This window comes from Leuciscus leuciscus (assembly GCF_965113295.1).
Source record: "Leuciscus leuciscus genome assembly, chromosome: 19".
Classification (NCBI taxonomy): domain Eukaryota; kingdom Metazoa; phylum Chordata; class Actinopteri; order Cypriniformes; family Leuciscidae; genus Leuciscus; species Leuciscus leuciscus.
In genome coordinates this window covers 19,493,985-19,514,059 of record NC_138743.1, presented here as the reverse complement: position 1 = coordinate 19,514,059, position 20,075 = coordinate 19,493,985, and the positions used below count along the sequence as shown (strand labels likewise).

General features: G+C 39.1%; 1 protein-coding gene across 5 annotated transcripts in view; it reads left to right on the top strand.

Annotated features, from left to right (window-relative positions):
* The window catches only part of LOC309481662 (disks large-associated protein 2-like), a 172,737-nt gene that overhangs the window by 3,878 nt on the left and 148,784 nt on the right, over positions 1–20,075 (top strand). For 2 of the 5 annotated variants that reach the window (XM_082146664.1, XM_082146665.1), the window contains exon 1: positions 15,373–15,926. The exons of the other annotated variants lie outside the window; for them this stretch is intronic. The gene's annotated coding sequence lies outside the window, so the exon portion shown is untranslated. Of the gene's footprint in view, positions 1–15,372; positions 15,927–20,075 lie in introns of those variants that run through there. 5 annotated transcript variants of the gene reach the window in all.

The window sequence follows — 20,075 nt, the reverse complement described above, 5'->3', positions numbered from 1 at the left end:
CGAAATCTGCAATTGCAGTTATTCGCGGAATTATCAACTTTATGTGGGTTGTGCCTCGGCATGGCACAGTGCGGATGAATCCAATGTTTTGAGGAGAATGTGCGGCTGTCAGTCACTGTGCCGGTGTGTATACTGTCATTCGCAATCACAGAATATACTTTTTGGAAGTATGACCAACATAAGAATTTTCACTGGAAAATGTCATCTGAACAAGTTAGTAACATCCACTTTTGTTCTGACCAACTAAGGGAAAAAAAGCATTGCAGTAAATCACACTGATTAAATCTAACGATCGCTTATCTTATCACGTCAAACCATGCAAATAATACTTTGTTCTCAAATTGTTAATGTTAACAACATCAGCATTGCGTGACTACATTTAATGTGTATTAGGGCTACCTGTAGTTTAGTTTCCATTTCTGTGCAGTCTAATTTCTAATTGTCATTCCAACAAATGAATGTTCCTTAGAACTGGTTCTTACCTGTCCAGCAGAAAAAAAGCCGTCTTGAACCCCTTCAAAACACGGAGTTCACCCCACCTTTCAAAAGCCCTTCCGATATTTATAATTGTTTTCGCATGGGCCGGTTGCAGTCTCTTTTTTTCTGTAGCCACTCCGAAGTCTGTTGCATTTTACAACGGGTGAATCTCCAGTTGTCACTGGTGATTGTCGTTTGAACCTTTCTGGATCCGCCATCAAATTGAAAAGTTTAATTATATCAAGTGCTGTGAGAAAAGGCTATAAAATCTCCACCTCCAACATCCTCACATGCAATATAGCCTACCAGCCGGGACACTTTCTTTATGTGTACAGATGTGACGTAGTGACACAAAGACATGCTCGAATTTCCCGTGGAAATCCACCAGTACCACTGGAATTAAAAACATTATTACAAGCGTACCATTTTGAATCGAGCTAAGGCAAGCAGATAGTTTTGAACACTGGCTGGTTATGTACTTGCTAAAAAAAATATTTTGGATAATTTTTAACCCAAAAAAGTTACGGACTGCAGCTTTAAGGGAACATTCCATTTAATAATTTTTCAGACATAATGGGAATGTTACATTTGAAGTGGGCTAGTAACATAAAAAAAAAAAACTAAATGTTTCAGGTAAAATCTTCCATGAACAATGAATAAATAATGTTTTTGTGCTAGCGTTTTGAGAACATTATTAAAGGACAAGTTCTGTATTTTACACTTAAAGCCCTGTTTACAGATTGTTTCTGATGAAATAGAACGGTTAAGATTGAAATTTGGACACATACTGCTGTCCCGAGAATTTTAGGTTTCTTTCGCTTTCCCCTTCACCTCCAGAATAACGGAACAATCCTTCCTTAAACGCTTCTTTTGCAGCGATTTTTGTGTGAGCATATCAGTGAACACCCCTGACCACTCGGTGAGTTTCACGTCTTTGTAAACGAAAGTTTAATGCTTCCTAAATATAAATGAAAGGAAGTAGTGCTGGTGATTTGCTTCAGTTCCTCAGGTTTTTGCCGTGGTTGCTAAAAATGCTGTTTTATGCTGCCTGGCCAGTAGTTGGCGATGCCACTTTGAAAAGAAACTCTATGCGCCTATAGACTGAACATGTAATACACATGCGCATGACATTACCGTTTTCACAAATTCACGTTTTTGTCGTTTTTTTGTCTGTGGGGTTTTGATTAGACAGTTGGATGGTTTTGGTTGCCATTGGTCGATGTCATATGAGTGACATATTTTCCCGCCCTCGCGCTAGTAAACACGTCATCAGAGAAGAGAAGAGAAGTCAATAAAGTATATTTCAGTTTCCATTAACACAGTATATTTAGCCTGAACATTGTCAGAGACATTTATTTTATGTTGGTTTACTAATATGTTGTATTCATTAATGCTGTTGGTGCAAATCCCATTATTTTATATGGTCTTATTTAAAATCTTAGTAACATTGTGGCTTACATCTAAAGAAAATATATATGGTCATGGTCTTTATATTATACATTTTTAAGGAAAATAAATAATTTTGATTAATATTAAATCAAAATTATTGGTTTTCACCAAATCATAAATATAATAGAAAACAACTATACTCCATTTTCTGTAACAAATTAGAGTATTAGAGTCAAGTCAAGTCACTTTTAGTGCTTTGTAATACAATACGAATTGTTGTAAAGCAGATTCACAATGATAAACAGGAAAATACGAGTTGAAAATTAAGATAAGTAGAAAGTAGAAAATTAAGTTGGTCCAAAAGTATCATTTTTATATAGTGTACAATATCCACATAGAGATAGAGAGACACAGAGAGGAAACATTGGGCTTCCCCTCGAGCAAACAAAATTAGGTGTTCGGTGTGAATGTCAGGCCTAAAAGGCTCATGTCAGGCGTTTCAAGAGATTCAATTGGCTGGACTAAATGGGTTCAGGGACGAAGAGCCACCTGTAGTGGATCTCTCAGCTGTTCCCATGGTGATGGGAGACTTGCTGGTTTGAGGGGTTTCTGAGGGGGATTCCTGAACCCCTGCTGCCGTTATCTTCCTCCGGGGAGACCTGTGAGACTTGGGTGAATGGGCTTTGGAGGACAAACTGAGATCTCTGAAACTGGAATTGTGTGAAGTTATCAGTGTTTGGTTGAAGATGTATTTGATGAAAGTCTTGCATAGCCTGACGTTTGACTAATATGATATAAAGTCTGGTCCAAATTACAGCTTTTTTTGTAGCTTAACCTTATGGTGCTCTTCGATCATTCGATTTTTATCATTTTTTTACTTAAAGCTGCCGTCGGCAAGTCTGGCAGATTGGGTCGATTAGCCAAAATTTTGAATGTTTACAACTCTCATGCCCCTCCCCACTACCAGCGAGCACCCTCCCATCGAGGTCGTGCTCGTCAGTGCGTCACTGTGCGTGTGTACCTGATTTTCTGTGAACGCGTCCGTCTCTTCAGCATCATCAACACCATGGACTCGGAGGTAGGCTGCCCTGGCTAATCTATCCATAGATAGCAATTAACCGAGGAATTGGAAGCTTGTTAGTAGATTTTCTCTCCGCCATCACGCTTCATGCAATCTCCAGGCGAACTTCAGGCGTGGCGTGTGCATGTGATATTAACGTGCGCGAGTGAGGGGGGATCTGTGGCGTGTGCACGACCTGTGATTGACAGTCAGATCTCACACCCCCCTGCGCTGATTGGACCTGATGAAGCGGGAGCGCTGGATTTTTGCAAAACAAATAACACGCTCCAGGTGGAGTTAGAAGCTCGGGTTTTTTTCTAAAACCACCTTATTTATGTTGTTCTGTCGGATTATAGTGTCGATTACACTGAATATGATAAAAAAAATGTTGCCGACGGCAGCTTTAATCAGAATTCAATGGAACTTGGTAAAGGTTTTGGCACTTGCTATGTGAACACACACACACAAAAATCAATGGACATTATTTGAAAAGTTTAAATGGTCCTGAAAATGGTCCCCCGTTTTCAAAAATGAGCGCATTGGAAATTAATGGGAAACGAACTGCATCAAGTGGAAACATTTGGTACTGCGACCAAACAAAATCTTATTGAAAGTTATTTTTTTGAGATATCAACCTCAAATTTGGAACACAACTTGTTTAGATTTATGCAAGATTTTCTTGCAGTTTTGTGCATTTTTCATAGAAATAAAAGTAACATTCTCAAAAAGTGAAAAAAATAAAAATAATTATTGCATAAATATAATTTCTTTCCATAAAATCCCCTAAAAATACAAAATATATCTAAAAAATAAATAAATATATATTATCGAACTAAAATACATTTCTTTGAAATAATTTTTTTTCGTGAAGAGCACCAGAGGGTTTAGAGACTGTGACTGACCGTCTAAAACTGTAAACCACCTTTTTGCTTGACATTTTGAGGCGGGTTTATGTGAAATAGATTTATCTGTGAGATCTTTACCTGAAACTAAAATCTGAATATCTTTCAAAGATTTGATGTCTTTATAACCCAACAGCTACAATATTAGATTGTATCTGGAGATTTCCGCCAGCACTTGCCATTTTCCTGCAATATACTTCAGAGGATCAGTGAAAGCTGAGACTAGAAAAAAAGGTAATAAAATATCAAATAAGATGCACTACACTTTTGATAGTTATTTTATCAGGTTTATATGCAAGTTATAGATTTGACATGACTTATAATGAACAGCAATATGTGCATCATGTGTTTCCTTTTTCGGGATAAAAATAAACTTAGTACCCCTCCTTATGCCATCTCTCGGCTTTCTTCCAGAGGTCGGTCAGGTGCTATTAATGGCTAACTAATGGTCATATGGTGCTGCACACTGATATTTGGCTTCTCTCCATACTGTACATACTAGGACTGGGCAATATAGCAAATTAAAATCACGTTATTTTGATGCCAAGAAAAGAAGAAAAAAAAAACATTTTTGAGTGGTGATGCAAATAATTCATTTGTTTGAAGTTTGACAGTTTGAAGTTATTCATGCAGATGAAACAAATGGCCAACTCTGGTGCCATTTTTGGTTGAAGCAAAACATGGAGAATTTAGTCAATATTTTATAAATCATTATTAGGGGTACAGCACAGCTAATATCAGTACAAATCAGCAAAAATTGGCAAAATGTCTGTCAGAGAAGGGTCCTGGAGGTTACAGCATGTGCATGTATTTTTGTGTTTGAATTCGGCTTCTGAAATTTTTTGACCACCCCCGACTCTTCTTGCCATTGGTTTTTGTCTTCACTTTCTATTTAATTAAAAGGCATCAGCGTGCAAACAGCCTTTGCGTAATATGTCCCTATTACCTGTCAAACATCACTGAAAACAGGCATCCTGAGAAATCGCGCCTGTCTCTGTGAAATTTTTGGGTTCTGTAAACAGCAAAAAAGTCTCAAGGCAACATCGTCAGATATGAGAACCAAACCATGGGTGGTGAATCGTAGATTTTGCCTAATGTAAATTCATAGTTCTTTTGTAATGCTTCATTTTCATGTGGAACGTATTCTATTTGACTGACTCAACAGGGGTAGAAGTAATCAGACAGATTAACCCAGTGGTTCTCAATCCTGGTCCAGGGGACCCACAGCTCTGCACAGTTTGTATGTCCCCCTCATTTAACACACCTGATTCTGATCATCATCTCGTTAGGAAAGAGCTCTGAACTGAACTGGGTGTGTCAGATAAAGGAGACATATAAAATGTGCAGAGCTGTGGGTCCCCAGGACCAGGATTGAGAACCACTGGATTAACCAATCACAGGCTTCAACCAATATTTAATCTGTATAATTTTAACCATGTATAATCCGTAATTATAGTTTTTAAACTGGAAAACAAAAGAATTTGACTTTAGACTGTTGAATTGGAACCACAGGGTTAGGATTAGGGTACTCTATGTAGTGGTCAATTAAGTTGGTAATTGTATAGTGGTCAATTGGGGCAACTCGATTTTGGAATCAAATTGCGATTTTGTTTTCTGATAGAAATTGTTTAAAATGTGATTGCTGTACTTGTACTTGGGCTGCACAATTTTGTGATTGAATGTCAATATGACTATAAAATAAAATATAAACAATGACAATAATAATATTGCTCAATTAAAATATTTTAAAAAAATAAGAAACATTACTAAAATAATATATTCACGGAAAAAAAAATCCTGTATTTAAGAAAATAGTATAATAATAATATTTTACAGTAAACTTTTGTATCAAAATTTCCATACGAGTATTTAAGGCTATTTTAATTACCTTTCAAATGTTAAAACATCAAGCTTTTATTTTTGTCACCAACGGTTGCAGGAAAACACACAGCGATGAAGATTTCATTAGATGCAAACAATCCTTAATAGTATCCACAGGTATTTAAAGACAGGACAGGCTGGGCTAAGCGGCAAAGAAAGTCCAAACATAATAGAATATTGACAGTACGCCCCCTCCCGAAGAGGCGGGACCCCTCGTCGATAGGGAAGGAAGAGGCTCTGGTGGAGGATGGTAATCCAGGTGATGTGATAACTGAGGAAACCACGGTGGTGTAGGTGGTGGTAGGAGCCAGGGAGAAGACAGGAGCAAGGGAAGCCAGGATGAAAACCCATGGCGTCGATGGAGGGAGGAGCCATGGGGGGGATTCCCTCGATGCGGTCATGGTGATGATCAATGGTGACAGAGCCGATGGTGGTGGAGCCTTAGGCGCAGATGAAGAGCCGATGTTCCGTAACGACACCATAGGCCTCAGAGGGCCTGACAAAGCTGAAATGACGACCCCCTGTTACCGAAAGGCTGAGGCTGAGCCGGAGGTAGGGTGGAGCCAGACGGAGCACAGCAGACCGTGGTGTAGACAGGGTGATGTCTGACCAAGGCAAAGTCAGTAGTCCAAGGGATCTGGTGAAGCCATAAGCCCGATGGTCCCTGGTGGAGCCGAGGGAGGGAGGAGCGAAGGCAGACGAGTCAGAGTGATGGGTTGAGGTGGAGTGACTGGATCAGCGGCTGGAGGCGGAGATTCACGTGCTGATCCACAGTAGCTGGAAGGCCCGAGGTGGATCCATGCCACTTTTAGGAGGCTGATGAGGAACAGAGGGGCTGACGGGAGATAGCGGAGACTTGGTAGAAGGACTGGCTGAGGTCTGGAGAGGAAGCGGGAGCGGGAGGCTGGGTGGGATCCGCAGATCTGGATATGAAGAGTCTGATTCTAGACTAAAGGGACATTTACACAACAATGATGTACTAAAAACTGAAAAAAAAAATCCTTTGTGATATTCGCGTACAGACAACAACGTTGTCAAAACGATCTCTGTTCACACGGATCCTAAAAATGCTGTAATATTCATGCCAGGCCAGTAGGTAGCATTGTCACTGTAAAGAAAAACTATGTGTCTATAGACTGAACATGTAATATGCATGCACATGATGTCACCGTTTTCACAAATTCGTTTGCACTTTGAAACCCGTTTTCAATTGTTTGTGTTTTCAGGCCTCCATAACACAGTTGTCGTGTAAATGAATGGCCAAAACGCTTTTAGTCCGTTTTTAGTTGAAAACGGTGTTGTGTAAACGGCCACCCAATATAGTCAAGGCAAAGTTGTTTTTCTTCTTCGTTTTGGGGTAAAAATGGTAGGACCAATGATAGTTCAAAGGTGTTTACCAGCCAGAGTAAACTTTTCCAGACTTCCGAATTGAACACAAAACGAACTTCGTTTTGGCCTGATTTTGTTCGAAATTAAATCAAACCAGTTTGTTCTTCTATTTTGCTTGAATATATATAGTGTTTCTTGGGTAAAGAAAACTTATTCAAACAACCTGTTCTTTGTGCGGCACTTCATTCACGATAGAGACGGGGTCCAGTTACAAGGTTTTACCGACAGTTTGAGGATGCAGTGGAGTTTCGAAGTGTAGTCACAAGCTCCTTTTAATACTTTTTACTGGTTAAATATCTGCAAATCCCACAGACAGACATAAAGGTGATATGGAGATATTCGCGATTCCGGTTTTATTTCGATTAATCAGGCAGCTGTAATATTTTTGAAAGCAGTATGCAATTGACCAATCAGAATCAAGTGTTTCAAAGAGAAGCATAATACTAATTTTAATTAGACAATTGGAATTACACTAAAGCAAAACGATCAGTCTAATAATCCTTTGTCCTTGAGCTGTCTATGGTAACAGCAAGTAGTTACCCAAAAGGCCCTCTTTTTGCCCTCTGCTGTGATTAAGATTCAGCTTATTCAAATGGGATACAGCAACAAAATAATGAGCAGCCCGATAGATCTGCCCTCTGAATAAATGAAGCGAATCACATTGAAGGGGAGGCTGTCATGAGATGTCTCGCACACTCACACACACCCTACCAGTCAAAACAGTTTATTCATTTTGGCATTGTAAAACAAAGAAAGTGTGACACATAAGGACATTTTAACATTCATAATGTGCCGTTTCGTGATCTTAATAAGGAGTGTTAATGATATATTTGTCACAGTGGGAGTGTAAACACACCCTGATACTAATGATGCTAATGAGTTTGAACCTTAAGTGTTATGACAGTACGCAGCAACAGTCTCTCGGTTCACACTTACGGCTTTTGTTCCTTCAAAGCAAACAGCAGAGCCTTGATCTAAGGTTATATTTAACTGAACTGCAGACTTTCTTCATGTGAGTCAGTTTATGCTATGAGTGTAAGTCAAGAAACAAGGCTGGGTTTCCCGAAAACGTTGTCTCTTAGCACGCTACGAAGACTCTTAAGGTATAACTTAACTGAAGGTATACCATTTCTAGGCGTGTTCCCTGAACCATACCTTAGGAAGCCGCTTAAGATATCCCACATGCGACGTTACCCAGTGCTGTCCGTGGCGATGGTGCTGAATTGGTTGATATCGATGGCTCGAGAATCAATTATTCTCTCGTGCAGGGGCTGTTTATGTGAGAAAGCGGTGTTCTTTATAAAAGAAGCACTTCAGAAATAGTTGAAATTGCATTTATTAGGACTCATGGGATATTGTAAAAAATAATCCAAACTATAATAGCCTAGCCTACATATTTTTAAATTGTATCATATATTGCTGCCATAATAACCATTTCAAATTTTTATGTGCTTTCTTCTCTTTCCCATTTTTGTTCACTGAGGTGGAGCTGCGATGAAATATTGTTCTTGGAAATACTTTCCAGCATTTCAGTAATAAAAGTGTACATCTTACGTATACGGTACTCGGCAGTGATCAAAAAGGATTTAAACAGTGGATTTTGAATCTCTTCTTGTAAACTCAGAGATGTGGATTCAGACGGCAATTAAATTACCACGCAACCTGTTTGTCAAAAAACAGTAGGTAGGCTACTAATTTGGCCAGGGATTTTTAGTGGGATTTTGGGTGAGAAAAAACACTGATATTATGGATTCGGACGGCACTAAAATCACAGACTTACCCCTGTAAATGTTTAAAATACAGCCCATGAGAAACAATATTAGCGTACGAATAGGACTTAACTGACAGTAGCCTATGCTTTCACTGGCCTTTAAAAGCACTTTTTAATTAAATTAATAATATTGTATTATAATATAATTCAAAATCTAACAACAATCAGTGTAATGACAATTTTATTCTTTGCATGAAAACACTTGAATTTGCCTAATTGAACACTGTCTGGGTGTATTAAAACTTCAGAATTATATTTGTATAGACCTGCAACAGTGATAAGGTAAAGCTAAGAGTGGTCCAGACCAACCTTCCGAACGTATGACTTACAGAAGGTATACTTAACTAAGAACGTTTCGGGAAACACATAATAACGATAAGGTACAGCTTATAGCGTTAAGGAGGTTTCGGGAAACCCAGCCCAGAGAGTTGACAGGCAGTCGATTCTGTTGTGTATGGTTTGGCTGCTAAAGGCATTCAAAAGGCCAACGCTGTCTTGTATGACAGTGTATCCAGTGAACCAAAAACACCCCTCAAAAATGTGTGACAGTTAAAAATATTTACCAAATTTTTGAGACATGTGATAAACTTACAGCCAAACTCAATGTCATTTTATAGGTTTTGTTGGTGTTTCCGAACAACTTTCCAAATATTAATTGCTAAAAACATTGCCTAAGCTAATTTTGTATAATTTCTGCATCACTTTCTTTTGTTTCTTTTTTTATGAAGAACTTCTTAATAGCGTGTAGTATGTGTTACAATACAATCCATTCACACAAAATCCACCATTTTGGAATATCATGTGACCTACGAAATCCACGAAGTTGCTGTGTCCTTGCCATTTACGAATACGACAACCCTTCTCGCGTGGCTTCATTGGTTAGTAAGCAATATGTCATTCGGGTATTTTCCACCTATTGTTTTGAAAATACTGTGTATTTGGACATGCTACCCCATTGACTTATTCATATATATATATATTAGGGGTGTAACGATACGCGTATTCGTATCGAACCGTTCGGTACGAGGCTTTCGGTTCGGTTTTCGGTACGCATTACGTACCGAACGGTTCGTTGGACCATTTTTTCTGCCGACCAAAATTTCGTTATTTCAAATGAAGGCGCGTCGCGGGTGGCAAGCGCGCTCATAGAGGCTGGCGCGACCACAACATCAAATGGCAAATGCAATGCAAGGAACGAAACTGAGCTACTCTTATTGTGTTTGTGTGGACCGTTTATCAGTTTTGACCTGTGAAGCGGGAATCGCGAGCCCTATGCGCGAGCCTGATCAAGCAACACCACACAGCGCTAAGAGATCCAGACCAGTAAATAAAGCATTTGAATTTCAAATGCTTTTTGAATTCGCCACTTAAGTAATAACATCGCTGCGAGATCTAGTGAGAAACATTCACATTTATCTGTTATTAACGGATCAAACAGCGCTGACGTGGAAACCAGGAAGAAACATCGTGCCATGAATGAACTGGCTGGTGTCCACAGATCAGCAACATTCACCGTGGAATGGATTTACTGTAGTAACACTAACTGCAAGGTATGGAAGTTTGTCAGGAATAGTGGGCTATAATGCTTTCAAGTAACATTACGTCTGTTTTATTTTGACATTATGAATACAATTGCTGCCCTCAAATGTTAATCTGAACTAAAATAAACCTTTGTTTATAACTAGCCTACTACTACAATATTACATTTCATTTTGTCCAAGGAGCTGTTTTGTTTTATATGCTAATAAGAAGAGTCAAGTATAGCTCTATTATTGCTCAGTAAAAAAAGCAACAAAAAATCATAATAAAAAAAAACAAACTTTATGATGTTAGTTTCATTAAATAAAATAAGGAAATTTCTCTGGCATTTATTTATTTTTGCTGTAGCCTATGCAAAACCTACCGCCGAACCGAACCGAACCGTACCGAACCGTGACACAAGTGTATCGTATCGAACCGAACCGTGAATTTTGTGAACCGTTACACCCCTAATATATATATATATATATATATATATATATATATATATATATATATATATATATATGTGTATATATATATATATATATATATATATATATATATATATATATATGTATATATATATATATATATATACATACAAGAGAGCATCTGTTTTCAAACAGGTTTTTCCAAACACTCCCCTGTCTGCCATTGGTCAGCAAACAAATAGTCCTGCCCCAAACTAACACTATTGCCTGAACCAGTGTTGCTTTCTCTGGACAATGTTTGGAATTTTTATTTTTAGCCATATTTTCCAGCCAGATGGTGGACTATCCTACAGCGTTACCTATTTTTTCAAATTAAATACATTAAAATAAGTTAAGAAAATTACATTACAGTTCGAAATTGTAGATTTCTGTCAACATTGGAGTTGCTTGCATGCAATACCAGTTTCTACAATTGGTAAATGACTTACAATGTGGTCGTACACAAGTTCCTCTGTTATGTCATCAGAAGAGTCTTTAGAGAAGAGGTCAGGTTGCCTGCCACTGTCAGTCAGGAACTGTTCCAATAGTCTGATTTCAAGTTTCTTTGTGATATATGGGACCCTGTTACTGTATATATTTTTGTTTCTCTCTTGCATCTCTCTCTGTTCAAGCATTTAGGCCATCAGACCCTTGTGAAATGGTCAAGGACTCATGTAAGCATTCATACCCACCAAAGTCCAAATGCCCTTTGTGAATCTCACTGCAGTAGAGTGTCTTTTTTACAACTTGGGCTTAAAATATGCATCATCTCCTGAAATGGATGGTATTGTTGGATTCCATTGCCCTTAATTAATCTTTTAAACCTCTCACCTTTAATTTGAATGGGCTGCCTGTCTATTGCTATGAAATGTCTATTATTTGTCTGTCATTGGCTTCTAAGAATCAACGTTTCTTTGCTTTGTGTTTGAAGTGGATTGTACCAAGCGCTTTGTTCATCCAATTCCACTTTGTTTTTCTAATTTAATCTAAAGGACTGGTTGTCTGCACTGTGATTTCGTAAGTGATGAGTCAAGTCCATTTGTTAAGACTGTAGTCAATATCCAGTATATCTACATTGGTTGCTATAGTGATGAAGAAAGCCAAGAACATGAACTCACGAGACCCGTCAGACAACATAAGAGTTACAGCCGGGCATTATTTTACTTAACACATCCATGCATATATTGTGTCCAATATCCCTCATTCAATTCGCTATTCATTACATAATGAATGCTACATCTATGCCGCAGTCACTCTTTGAAAAAACCCTGAAATTAAATTGGGTAACACTTTGGCTGAATCCTAAATCGCCCTTCCCCATACCCTCAAATAGGGCATTATTTGAAGGGACAGCCATTTGTAGTGGTGCCCAAAACCATAGTGGACTTAATTGAGTGCACTCATTCAATCCCACATTGCTCTGCAATAAAAACCATACAGACAATGTACACTCAACAGCTGTCCGAATTCGCTCACTCGTTTTCATTCACTCCTTCAAGTAAACAGTATTATGGGACTAACGTAATAGTGATTGGTTTTTTTGGGGGGCGATTTCGGATTCAGCCTTTATTTTACAGTGTCCATGTTACACAGCTTACTTGGACTTACTTTAGTGATGACATAGTGATGACAGTAAATTATGCATAATTACTTCCAAGTAAACCTAAACCAAATCCTAACCCTAACCCTAATTATATAATAACTCAGCACTTACTTGTATAATTACACTGTAATTAAAGCACCTTAAAATATAGGGCTGGGCGATAAAACGGTATCGGTATTTATCGACAGTACATTGTCGGTAATGATATAAATTTTTTTCGATATAGCGCTTGATATTTTCATTACGTGCGCGCATCGCTGGCGCGATGTTGCCCAACATCAAATGGCAAGTGTAATGAAAGGGTAATGAAACTGTGCTACGCTATTTTGTGCTTCTCGGACTGTTTATCAGTTTGGACCTATGTCAGTGCACCGCGAGCCAATCTTGATCAAGTGACACCGTTAATACACGGCGCTAAGAGATCCAGTAAAGGAAGCATTTGCATTTGAATTCGCCACAGAAGTAATAACATTGCTGCGAGATCTAACGAGAAGCATTCAAATTTCTCCATCATTAACGGATCAAACAGCGCTGGAGTGGAAACCAGGAGAAACATTGTGCCATGAATGAACTAGTTATAGGCTTTAAAGGGGGGGTGAAATGCTATTTCATGCATACTGAGTTTTTTACACTGATAAAGAGTTGGATTCCCATGCTAAACATGGACAAAGTTTCAAAAATTTAATTGTACGTTTGAAGGAGTATTTCTGTGCCAAAAATTGTCCTTTCCGGTTTGTCACAAGTTTCGGAAAGTTTTTTTCGAGTATGGGTCTGTGTGACGTCAGATGGGGCGGAATTTCCTTATATGGGTCGTAAGGGCACTTCTCCCGGAAGAGCGCGGGCGCGCGCGCACTCGTAGACCAGAGCAAGAGAGCGAAAGCAGTACCTCATCAAAGCGCTCTGCTCGGCTTTTGGGAAGTCAATGTCACCAAAGAAGTGTGTTTTTGGTTGCCAGGGCAAGACAACCCTGCACAGATTCCCAAAGAACCCAGCGTTAAGGGACCAGTGGATGGAGTTTGTTTTTCCTGAGCATCAACGGAGTTGTGTAAGACTGTTTGTTCCCTGCATTTCGACGATGATTGTTTTATAAACAAAGCCCAGATCGACGGATTTGCAGATCGTCTAATGCTTAAGGATCGAGCAGTCGCAATGATAAAGGTTCGCGGTCGTGGTTGAAACCGGGCGGTGAGTAAAACTGCTTCAAATGTCTCTGTGTTGTTAGCTCGGCGCGTCATCACAGCTTTAGCTTCGCCCACACGGCCCGCCTCCAGCCGCTCGTTTTTTTCCGGAAAGACTCGGTACAGCCTATCTTTCTTTTATAAATATAATAAAACTAAAGACTTTTTGGAGATATGAAGGATGCAATACTACTCTATAGGTACTCAAGATTAACAGGAGATTGAGTGAAAATGAGCATTTCACCCCCCCTTTAAGTCCACATATCAGCAACATTCACCATGGATTTAATGTAGTAACACTAACTGTAACCATGGAAGTTTGGCAGGAATAGTAAAATGCTTTCAAGTACGTCACACATCTTTTTCCAGCACTTCAAAACTCAAATATTATCACATTTAAATGTTATTTTTAATGTGATGACCAAAACATTATTTGTCCATCCTTCAAAGATTACCCCCATGCGATTTTTCGTATCTACGGACCAGTAGGTGGCGCTGCGCCGAAACGCTGCATATCACCTCAAGTCATGCTTGTGATGACATTTACCAAGTTTGGTCTGAATACGATAAAGCGTCTGTTTTTGCAAGCGCTATGTAAAATTAGTTCACACGGTATTCGAGAACAGTTTGACGAATCAACTTTAATTCCATAACTTTTTGTCGGCATGGTCTGCAGATGATCTGGTTACATTTTTGTGAAAATCAGAGCAACTGTCAAGGACGAGTTAGAAAAAGTAGTTTTTTCAAAATATAAAAAATGGCGGAAACATTTTCATGACGGAAAATGACGTCATAGGCTGCAGGAAAAAACTATTTTGCTACTGGCCCTTACGGTTCAAAAGTTATTAGCATAAACATGAGTGAAACTTTGGACAGTTAGTGGCGCTAGAAGGATTGAGTTAGAGACTCTAAATATTCAATGGTGACTGTTCAGACTGTCCTCTATCAGTGTGCCAAATTGCATAACTTTCCGGCAAGCGATTCTATGGGCTGCCATAGACTTCCAGAGCGGAAGAAGAATAAGAATAAGAACACCAACGATTTCAATAGGTGCCTACACACTTTCAGCATATTAAAACGTGGACAAATCAACTCATCAACTTACAAGTGTGTAAGTCTCCTTGGCTTTCATTGTCAATTGCGCTCGTTTCTGTTGCGTGTCCTTAAACTGGCAACCCACGTGAGCGTTAAATCTGAGGAGGAGGGGGTGGGGGAAACAACGATCTCCGATATTTTGAATTTGGACTGCAGTACCGATTTCGACCACTAGCTGTCATTCTTACAGACTGCACCTTTAATAAAACATCATACAATATTTAACATTATATACGTGTTGCACACCAAATGATGGGAAAAAATACCTACGTGAAGCAAAAGTACTAGCAAATGTTTGCTAGAGGCCAGACTTTATCATATTTGGCAGTATAATTGAAGAGAGTACCGAAGTTCAATGCTAAGCTAGCCCGGTCTCATATTAGCACCAGACACTGCAATCAACTCTGTTCTGTTTTAAAATTAGATCCGACAATAAGGTTTTCAAGACAAAACATGTTGTAATTGTTAACAACCTAGCGATTAGCATCTCTTCTAAGTGCACTAATGTGTTTCCCAAAGGGAAATTACGGGCATCCTAATGCGGCCATCTCAGGTTGCGTCCATCAGTGATGACAATGATGCAGAAATGAAAAAATGAAACAGTGACATCATCACCATCATCATCCTCATCATAAGAGAAAGAGGATTCCTTTTTTCAACAGGATGGATTTTTTTTTTTTCTTGACTGGATATGATGCATGGTTTTGACATTTACATTGAGAGCAGAATAGGATGACATATGATAGAGATGAAGTAAGAAGAATACAGATTAGTATTCCTGAGTGAGCAGGGGCCAGTGGCAATCAACGATCCTGAATCCGGTATCTGGCTCCATGTTTTGCTGTGTACCAGTGGAGTCCGTGGAAGATGCCGAGATCGCTGCAGAGGAGCTCTAAACGCACAGCTTAACACAGCGCTGGGGAGATCGGCTCCTCTCCTCTCCACTCCTCTGCTCTTGGGGAGGCGACGGGAAAGAGAGACAGCAGAGAGAGGGGGGAACGGTAAAACGGGAAAGACAGAGAGTAGCTGGGTTTTTTTCCCCCAGGCTGCTTGGACTATCAGCCTGTGTGTGTGATTAAATTTTTTTATTTTTCCCTGGTAATCTCTCTCTCTCTCTCTCTCTCATAACTATCCTTTGGTTTTCTGGGATGGTTTAAAGAAGACTTATATGTGATGCTTCCTGCACAGAGGTAAGTCCAATCAGAACAAGTCCGCATCACTGAAGAACCAGTTGCTCTGAGAAATGAATGAAGCTTGTCCTGTTGATTTGGTGTTGGGGAATGTGTCAGAGTTAATCCCGAATGTCGTTTTTTCAGTTTGATTCGTAAACCGCCGTAGGTCTATATCTAAGTGATCTACTGTGTGATCTTCTAATTCAATGGAGACATTAACATCTGCTCAAGTGTAGCGGGCACAGGCTGTACCTCTATTTCTGAACTGGAGAGGCCAGAAAGAGAGTGGGAATGTTGCAGGAACGTTGCTTAGCAATACTGCAACCTTCTCCAAGCGGAGAGATGTGATTTTATGCTCTGCTGCCTAACGGCAGGGCATCCTTCACGCGAGGACATGCCAACAGCTACGCGGGGCACATCGAGTTCCCGTGCGTTTGCGTGGTGCGCGGTAGGAGGCGGACTAGAGGTTGTGTAAGGTTCTCGGGTCCAGGCTCGCCGGCACGAGAAGTCGTGTGAAACCCTTGTGCTCGGGTTGACTGATGAAGATTCATCCTTCTCTTTTTCTGTCTCTATCTCTCTCTGTCTTTCTCCCTTGGCCGCTCTGTTACACACTGAGCCAAACGTCTGCTGCGTCTTCAGCTCACTTGAAACTCTCCACACTGCAGGGGCTGAGCATCTGACAGCCATCAGCACCTCTCACACACTCGCGTCTGTGTGTGTGTGTGTGTGAGTGTGTTAGACTGTGTGTGCTAGTGTGAATGAGATTATGTGTTCAAGTGAGCAAGACTGTGTAAATACTGTCGCTCTACCTCTGTCACTGCGTAACTCGTACGAGAAGCATTATAGTGCGAAGACCTGTGATTTGCTAACCGATAGTGTTCAGAATCTCAAGCACGCGCTCAATCACGACTCCAGCCTGAAACACAATGTTCTCACCTGCATGTAATATTTGTGTATGATGCTGGCAAATGAAAAACTCAATGAACAGGTATACACACACTATATATACAAAAAATACAGACCCAGTGAAACTTTACAAACACTGCCAATAACAAAAAATACCACATATTACCATGTTTTTGGACATGTACCCTAGTAATGTCATGTTTTTTTTGCACATTTACTATGATACCATGTTTCACCATATTACCATTTTGAACATGCGCCATTGTAATGTAATGTATTTTTATTCATTTAAAAAAAAAATATTGTAGTCGTTTTTTTTTTTTACATGCACCATAGTAACACCATGTTTTTTGGACATTTCCATGACAATGCTGGGTTACTACTTAAAGAGATGTCATTCAAAACCTGTATGTATCTCTTACTTCTGTGAAACACAAAATAAGATATTTTGAAGAACAGTTGGGTCGAAACAACACTAAAACTTGTTGACTTTACTTTAATTGTACAGTATGGACAAAAACTATGGGACGTAAGTGTATCATAGAAGAAATAAATGAATGAGAGAGAAGTGAATTGTGCTGCTCTCTCGCGAGATGTGAATCAATCTGACGCTCTCCATGTCCCATGTGATTGGCTGTTCGCTGCACGTGTCACACTTTCGGGTGTACACGCTTCAGAGTTAATCACAAACTCTGGATCAAACCCTGAGTTGACAGAGAACATTTATTCCGAGCCTGTTGAATCTGATCTAAACCTGGTTGGATTGTTTTTGGTTTTGTCAACTCTAAACCTACTCTGGAACTCAGACTTTGTTTAACTAGCTTCATGCAACAGGCCTTAGGTCTACTTCACAGCTCTGATATTTTTATCCAAATCAGATTTGAGTCATGAGAGCTCTCCACAGAGCATGTGCGCAAACACACGTCAGCAAAAGCCACCGATTAATCAGATGCTGTGTGACTGCCAATTGAATTTGCTACTAACAATACCACAGAAAGAACTCTTATCTTTATCATTTTAGTATTGACTTGGTATCAGAGTAACTTTTGACATCCCTGTTTTCCAGAAACGAGCACTTTTCCCAATGAGTGTGTTGCATGACAAAACATTTACATTTACAACCTACAGTGCATCACTGTTTTAATATCACATTATAATATATATATAAACTTTACAGGCAGAAATTACCATTCTCACAAATGTAGCACTTGGAAGCCCAAATAATTTTACTAATTAGTTTGTCAGATGGTTTGTGTAAATAATACAGTTCAAACAATTATTCATTTAATGAGTCATTCATTGGATTAATTGGATTAATTTACATATTACTTATTCATAGGATTTATATTTATTATTTTATATATAAATAACAAATTGCTCCTTAAATTGCTTTACTGTTTGAGCTTCTTGCTCATAATTCAAAATACTTATATTTTTCTTAAATGTTATAGAAAAAATATAGATGTGTGTGTGTGTGTGTGTTTAAGTGCTGTCAAACTGATTAAGAATTATTAATAAATTGATAAATCGCATCTAATATATATTATGTATATTTACAAATGTTTATGTTGGATGCAATTAATCAATTTATTAATAATTTATTAATTAAACAATTTGACAGCACTAATATATAAGACAGACGTATATGATCTATATTTACAAATGTTTATGTTAGATGCAATTAATCAATTTATTAATAATTTATTAATTAAACAATTTGACAGCACTAATATATATATAATTCATATTTTTTTTCAATTAATCAATCATTTTATAACATTTAAGAACAATTTAAGTATTTGGAATTATGAGCATGAATCTCAAACAGAAAAGCAATTTAAGTTGCTTTGGATAATAGTTAGTAGCCTATGTATGAATGTAAAAGTAATGAGTTGCCTGGGGAGCTACTTTTTACCATGTTTTTTTTATTTTTTTGTTTTTTTAACGTGTACAGGTAATACCATGGTATTCTTTGATATAGATTGGTGTACTTTTCAAATACAATTGCATATGAATAAGGTAATCATAAAGTACATTAAATATTAAAAATATAATGATATAACCTTGTGATTCCCTGGCTGTACCATGGTACCTCCGCTGTTCTTTTTCACTGTACAAAAGGCTGCTCGTTTTTCCCTTTCTAGGAAACTTCATACGAGCTTCTAAGTCATGTATGTGACACGGTTTTACCAGAGAACACCGGTCGTACATCAGTGCTAGCCAATCATATCACGGTTATTAGTATTCAGTGCACACAAGAGGGGGTTTCCTGGATGCTGTATACATTAGTGCTGTGGTGCAGTGCAGTGTTTCCCACCGTTTCAGCTGTTGGGTGTCAAGGCAGCGTTTGGCTTCGAGTTCTGCTCGGGATTCCAGATACACACACTCTGAACAGTGTGCTGATACTGTCTGTAACACAAACCGAGCCTGATTTCATGCAATTTTCCCTTACAAAGTGATGCTTTCTCTGCTTTATTTCTGTCTCTGCTGTTCTCTCTCTGTATTTTGAATCTCTTTTCATTCTTCCTCTCTCTTTCTCATCATCCTCTGTCGGTCCACAGAAGAGAGTGGGACGGGCCGCTCTTCCGCTTGTTTCCATGGAGACCGTGCGTGCGAGGGTGCGCGTGTGCACGTATATGTGAGTGTGTGTGTGTGTGTGTGTGTGTGTGTGTGTTGTGCGCATGTGTTTCCCTTTTCGTTCAGCACATTCCTCAGAATGGAGCTAGTGCTTTTTGGATTCGCAGCAGATCATGGATTCTCTCTCTGTGTGTATTCACTTCAGCAGCCTGTTTGCTTTTTGATGGAATTGTGATTAACTGGCATTAATTAAGTCTATACCTATGTGTGTTTGTTTGTGTGTGTGTGTGTGTGTGTGTGTGTGTGTGTGTGTGTGTGTGTGTGTGTGTGTAGGTGGGTGGGTGGGTGGGAGCTAACAGGAGTGGGTGGCGACCAGCTCCGCTCCACTCGAATCCTCTGTAATATTGTGAATCTCCACCATAATGAAGCAGATGATGTGGGCTGTTCTCTTCTCGCATTTATATTTAGATTTACAAAAGCCTGATGACACATCGGCCATAGATCGTAACATCTGCCCTTACCCCATCTCTTCTTAATGACTCAGCAGATAATTAGCAAGAAGGGTCAGTGTAGCTTCGACTGTGTCACATCAAGCTGAAAAGAAACACGAAGATTCTTCAACTGCCAGCAGGCATTGAATATTTTTTGGTACAAATCTCTTTGAAATACTTGATACAATTCTGG